Below are 6,137 nucleotides of genomic sequence, written 5' to 3' on the forward strand. Positions count from 1 at the left end.
GAGAGTTCCAATCACCTTTGCTCATATTTAGGAGTAGGTTTGCCACTTAGGAATAACTTACATACTTGTAGGACATTGAGACTGCGGTCATAACCGGCAGTGTACAAAGCACACTTGCCTTTGCATAGCACTATCTACCACTTAAGTCTCACTTTGACTAGTCTTTACTCACCTATTTTAGGACTCATTAAAACTTTAATCAGCCTTGCACTTGTATGCTCACGTGTGAAATTATCATTGCTGGTTTTTCTTTTCTTTTCTTTTTTTTTTTTCAATAAAAGACTTTACTTGTATCCATTGTTTTTTTGTTGCAGCTCTTGCTACTACCGCGCTCGAGGACGTGGGCAAAATAGGAAGGGGGGAGTGTTGCATGAGATCAATACAAGGATGCAACAAAAAAGACACTTAGGGCTCTTGAAAAGAGTTCCAAGTTGTAGATGAATGTGGGAGAGGGCTTGACAATAATCCCACATGGGAACTTTTGGGAGTTCTAGAATTTTTGTATAAAAGGTGGCCCATTTGAGAGCTAGGGGGACACTTTGGTCATTTGGTTGAGAGGCTCATAGAGAGAGCTTGCTCCATAGCTCCTTCTCAAGTGCTCTTCCAAGGCTCTCCATCTCCATTCTTGCTTCAATCTTGTACTCTCTATTCTTTACATTTTCAATGATATGAGGTTATGATCTCCTCACTTGCTAATCTAGATTTCTTAATGATGTTTTGATGCTAAAATCTGATTTGTAGAGTGCATGTGATGAAGCTTGTGCATGAAATGATGTGTAGTTGAGGCTTGTGTGATAGCTCTTTGCATGTTAGGTTCTTTGCATAAGTTGCATTTTTGTGCTTAAGTGTAGCCTAATCTTGATGCTTTGATTATGTTAGATTGATTGCTTGAGTGATGAAGAAGGATTGAGTAGGACTAGAAGTCATTAGTGTGTGGTTAACTCATCTTCTCCCATTCGGGATAGCCTCTATGCGCTAACCGGGTGTTGCATTCACGGATTGACAAAGTGTGTGGGTTGGAGTGTAGCCTCCGCTATGCTATGATGTCCCAAACAAGGCCTTTTTATTCTCTTCCTACAAAGCTAGAATACCATTGCCTGTTGGCGGAGATGGGTCATGCCACTAGTATAATATAACAGGAGATCAGGGGGATCATTGATCTTTTTGAGGGTTGCCATGTGGCAGATTTTTTAGGCATTTCCTCCTAGCCTTGGGAATTTGAATTTTGAATTCAACTAGTGGCAAGACCTGTCTTCGACGGGATGAGCTAAGCACACTATTAAAAAAGACAACTTCATGAGGAGACAACCCATGCCCCATCCTCCAGATATGAGAGGTTTGGGTACCATAGAGTAGGCCTTAAATTTGAAGACAATCATGGACATCTCTCTCTCTCTCTCTCTCTCTCACACACACACACACACACACACACACACACACACACACTTATACCCGTACACAAAATCTCTTTGCATATACATATACACATACATCCATACTTTAGGAACTTGCATACACATAAACATATATAACATATACATACACACATACATCCTATAAGGCCTTTTTATTCTCTTCCTACAAAGCTAGAATACCATTGCCTATCGGCGGAGATGGGTCATGCCACTAGTATAATATAACAGGAGATTAGGGGGATCATTGATCTTTTTGAGGGCGCCACGTGGCAGATTTTTTAGGCATTTCCTCCTAGCCTTGGGAATTTGAATTTTGAATTCAACTAGTGGCAAGACCTATCTTCTCGACGGGATGAGCTAAGCACACTATTAAAAAAGACAACTTCATGAGGAGACAACCCATGCCCCATCCACCGGGACATGAGAGGTTTGGGTACCATAGAGTAGGCCTTAAATTTGAAGACAATCATGGACATCTCTCTCTCTCTCTCACACACACACACATGTTTATACCCGCACACAAAATCTCTTTGCATATACATACACACATACATCCATACTTTAGGAACTGGCATACACATAAACATATATAGCATATATACATATACACATTCATCTACATTGTCTATCCATATATATTTACATACACACATATATATGCCTAAATACAGATACACATATTTATGTTTTTGTAAATATATATATTCACGTACATATATACATATTATATATACACATTTATACCTATACATCCATATGTAACCATGCATAGAACCAATCAAGTATACATACATGTATATGCATTTTCAACTTATCCTTATGTAAATGCATATATTTGCACATATATGTGTACATGGTACTAACATAGACTACTTATACATATGAACATCTATCTATCTCACATAGACCACCTATACATATGAACAACATTTATTTATCTCTAGACATACATAAGTACAAACATAGCATACATGTACCTATACACACACACACACGTACTTATTTACACTCACATAGTTATACTCGTACCTAGTGGCATGACTCATCCCTAATAGGCAAGAGTATTCTTGCATGCATAAAAACAAAAATCTTGTCATGGGAAGTTAGTAGAGATAAGCCTTATATTTGAAGCCCATTTTGGGCCTCATGGTCCTCAACTTGCCAACCTACATATATACACACCATACTTGCCATATATATCCATGTAGAAGCTCCTAAAGCACTTATATTTCTTTGAATAAAGTACCAAACTTGGCATAAAGATATACATCTAGAACTCCAAACGAAAATAGTGTTGACAATCTTAACACACTTGAGCAAGCATTAAAACAATCTTCAAGCGATTGGATTATCTCTCCTTGGAAGCCTAAACTCCTCACCTCCATCTGTCCAAAAATTATATTCAAGATAATAACATTAGCTATTGCAAGATTTAATTTATGTCGAAAAGAAGCAAAAAGAGAAAACTTACAAAACTCATTCGGTGGATCAACATTTGAGACAAATGGCGTTTCAATAGGCTTGTAGACAGCAAAGCAGAATATTTTGTAATGTCCAGTGCCTGTCCATCAAAAATCTAAATTATTAGGCTTTTCATAGTCTACAAACATTACATATACATGAAGCTGATATGCAATCTTAGCTGGTAAGCCCAAAACTATCGCTGCCTCGACCATATAAACCTAGCAATAATCTAGGTTCCAAAAAACAAAGATATTGCCTGTTGTTAAAAAAAATAAATTTTATTGACATAAAACACAAAAGCTAGTTTTCATACCGTAATAGAGATGCTATTGCCTGTCCTTCCCAAAACGGTGGGTCTACAATTAAGCCATGAAAATTAAATAGATTATGGTAAACAATGATGACTATATCCTAGCAAACATTAAGAAGGATACTTTCAATATCTAGTCCATCACCATAAATAAATGTAAATGATCTCATTTCCACATCCATGCTAAGCAATATACTTGTGATATCAAATCAAAATCTCTCTCTCTCTCTCTCTCTCTCTCTCTCTCTCTCTCTCTCTCTCTCTCTTTATGGAACATTTGGTATTTTAAGTAAAGCAAGAAAAATAAATAAAGCCATTGTAAATGGAAGCAAGTCAGAAGCTAAACATTTGCTTATCCAAATGAAAAAAAAAAACATGAACTCCCCTACAACCATATCAACAATTTGAACCGTCCCTTGAACAATAGATGGGTCACTCCATTTTGTGTATCTGTATGGTGGCTTTACCTCAATGTGAGCCATTAATCCACAAAATGTAAGTAGATATATATATATATATATTAATTCAATATTACCGGCAAGGTAGCACCATTGTAAGATAAATTGAGAAAATTTGCCATCCAACTCCTATTAAACTTCATGTCTTCACATCACAATAAAATAGTTATCATTCTAAACAAAACATCAATCAACTTAAAAGCATGCACTTATAGAAAGACAACATAAGGTAGCACATGCCACCTCTCTGCAAGCATTCTCCTTTTAAATGCTTGCTTGATTAATACAGAGATATCTAGGAATGTAGTCTCTACCATTTGTAGGCTGCAATATCAATAGCTCACTCTCTCAACCTTTTAGCCATAGATTACATTTACATTCTTCTACATGCCATTTGTAATACCTCTTTGTAGACAACATTGGCTGTGTAGACTCCTTTTGAATCTTCTATGCTGCTTTCATGTTCCACAGTATCCTTTACACACACTTTCACTGCATTAGATGATCTAACACGTGACATAACAACATATAGATATCCATGTGTGAATACTTATGTGGCTAAATAAAGTCCCAACACACTCAACGTTTGTCCTTGGGACTTATTTATTGACATACCAAAAGCTAACCTCACAAGAAACTCTCCTTCTCATGTCAAAAGGCAATTCAAGCATAGTTGGTATGAATGTTATCCTGGGAATAAAGACCGTGTCTCCAATGTTTGTACCTATAATAATTTTTGCTTCTATCACCTTTTAGTGAAATTGCTTGCATATCAGTCTAGTACCATTGCAAAGCCCCCGCCGAGGGTCCAAATTGCGGAGCAGCATGATAGGAGCATTCATCTTTAAAATCAAGCGGTGAGGTGGATATCCACCACCTAAATTCAAACTATTCAAGTACTCAATTGGATACATTATTTTGTAATTCTCAGATGAAACAATTGTGTCTACACTAAGGTATTCTCTTACGGGACCGGGTAATGCACTCAAGGCTAGTTCATTGATCTCATCAAACTCTAGATTTTGTGGTGCAAGAATAGTACGGTCTTTGAAGAAGCATGCATAGTCCTCCACTCTTTGAACATCTTTGTATACCCATTCAACAAAACTTAAAAGGGAGTTTCCATGGATCAATATTCATGGTGGAATTACCACCTATCTTGATTGTTTGGATGGTCTAAAGAGCCATCTCCAATTTGTAAAGTCCATTTGACAAATTCTAGTTCTGTACAATCAAATACACTCTGTCTTGACCCACATGTTTTGGGTGAGCTTTAAAGCATTCACATATCTCCAAATATATGACCAGCATAACGTTGCATCACCAATATCCTCACGCGATCCCTTTACCACAACTGGTAAGATTTTCATGAAGTCACCACAAAGAGCATAATTTTTCCACCAAACATAATATCACTTTGCATAATGTCTTTTAATGTCATATCCAATGCTTCATAGGCATACCGATGCATCATTGGAGCCTCATTCCAAATGATCAACCTTGCAAGCTTCAACACCTTAGCCAATGGACTATTACCTTTGATACCACATGTACTAGAAGCATTGAGAACCAATGGGATTTTGAAATGTGAGTGTGTTGTACAACCATTTGATAGTAACAATGCAGAAATTCTGGATGATGCACATGCCAAAGCAACTTGATTCTCTCCACGTAATCGAGATAGCAAGGCATTATAAATATATGTTTTGCATGATTTGCCTAGTCCATCAAGGAAAAAAACACCACCATTATTCAAAGCAATAGCCTCAAGGATAGTATGCTCTTGATTGATAACTATTTAGACTCCTTTCCATGGATACAGACAAATCAGCCTGTTGAACTGAATCAAACATCATCTCTTCCATCAGCAAACCATTTTTGACAGTAGCAACACTTGATCTATCTCAGGAATAGGCAACCCTTTAAAATCATGTAGTCGTTTGTAAGAGCTCTTGCATGTGCAAAAGAGCTTGGTTCTATCTCAGGAATAGGCAACCCTTTAAAATCATGTAGTCGTTTGTAACAGCTCTTGCATGTGCAAAAGAGCTTGGTTCTTTGTTATATAAATACAAACACCATCATTAGCACACCCTCTCTGCAATCCATGAAAAAATCATTTGAAAGTTTTGTGCAGAATTTGCTCCAAAGTTGTTCAGGGGATATAGGCTCACAAAAAACCAATATAGTGACAAATAGTTGATGTAGTTGGAATCTTGTTTTCTGCAATGCAGCTTCTTGAAGACACATACACCACTCCTCATCACTGTCCATCATTCCTCTTGATTCACATGCAACCTTAAAGCAGGGATACAATTGTCCACTTACAGTTCACACATCCTCAAAAGATTTACAGCCTTTACACACTGTGAGTAACATGCATAGGTAGTATTGCTCACCTGCACTCGGGCTAACATTATACATACGGCCAATAATATTCTCTTTTTTTGTTTTAGTCCATGATTGAAGAGCTGAATTCCAAACCCACTTGCA

Source organism: Cibotium barometz, chromosome 38 (assembly GCF_041138505.1).
Source record: "Cibotium barometz isolate CiBa-2024 chromosome 38, ASM4113850v1, whole genome shotgun sequence".
Lineage (NCBI taxonomy): Eukaryota > Viridiplantae > Streptophyta > Polypodiopsida > Cyatheales > Cibotiaceae > Cibotium > Cibotium barometz.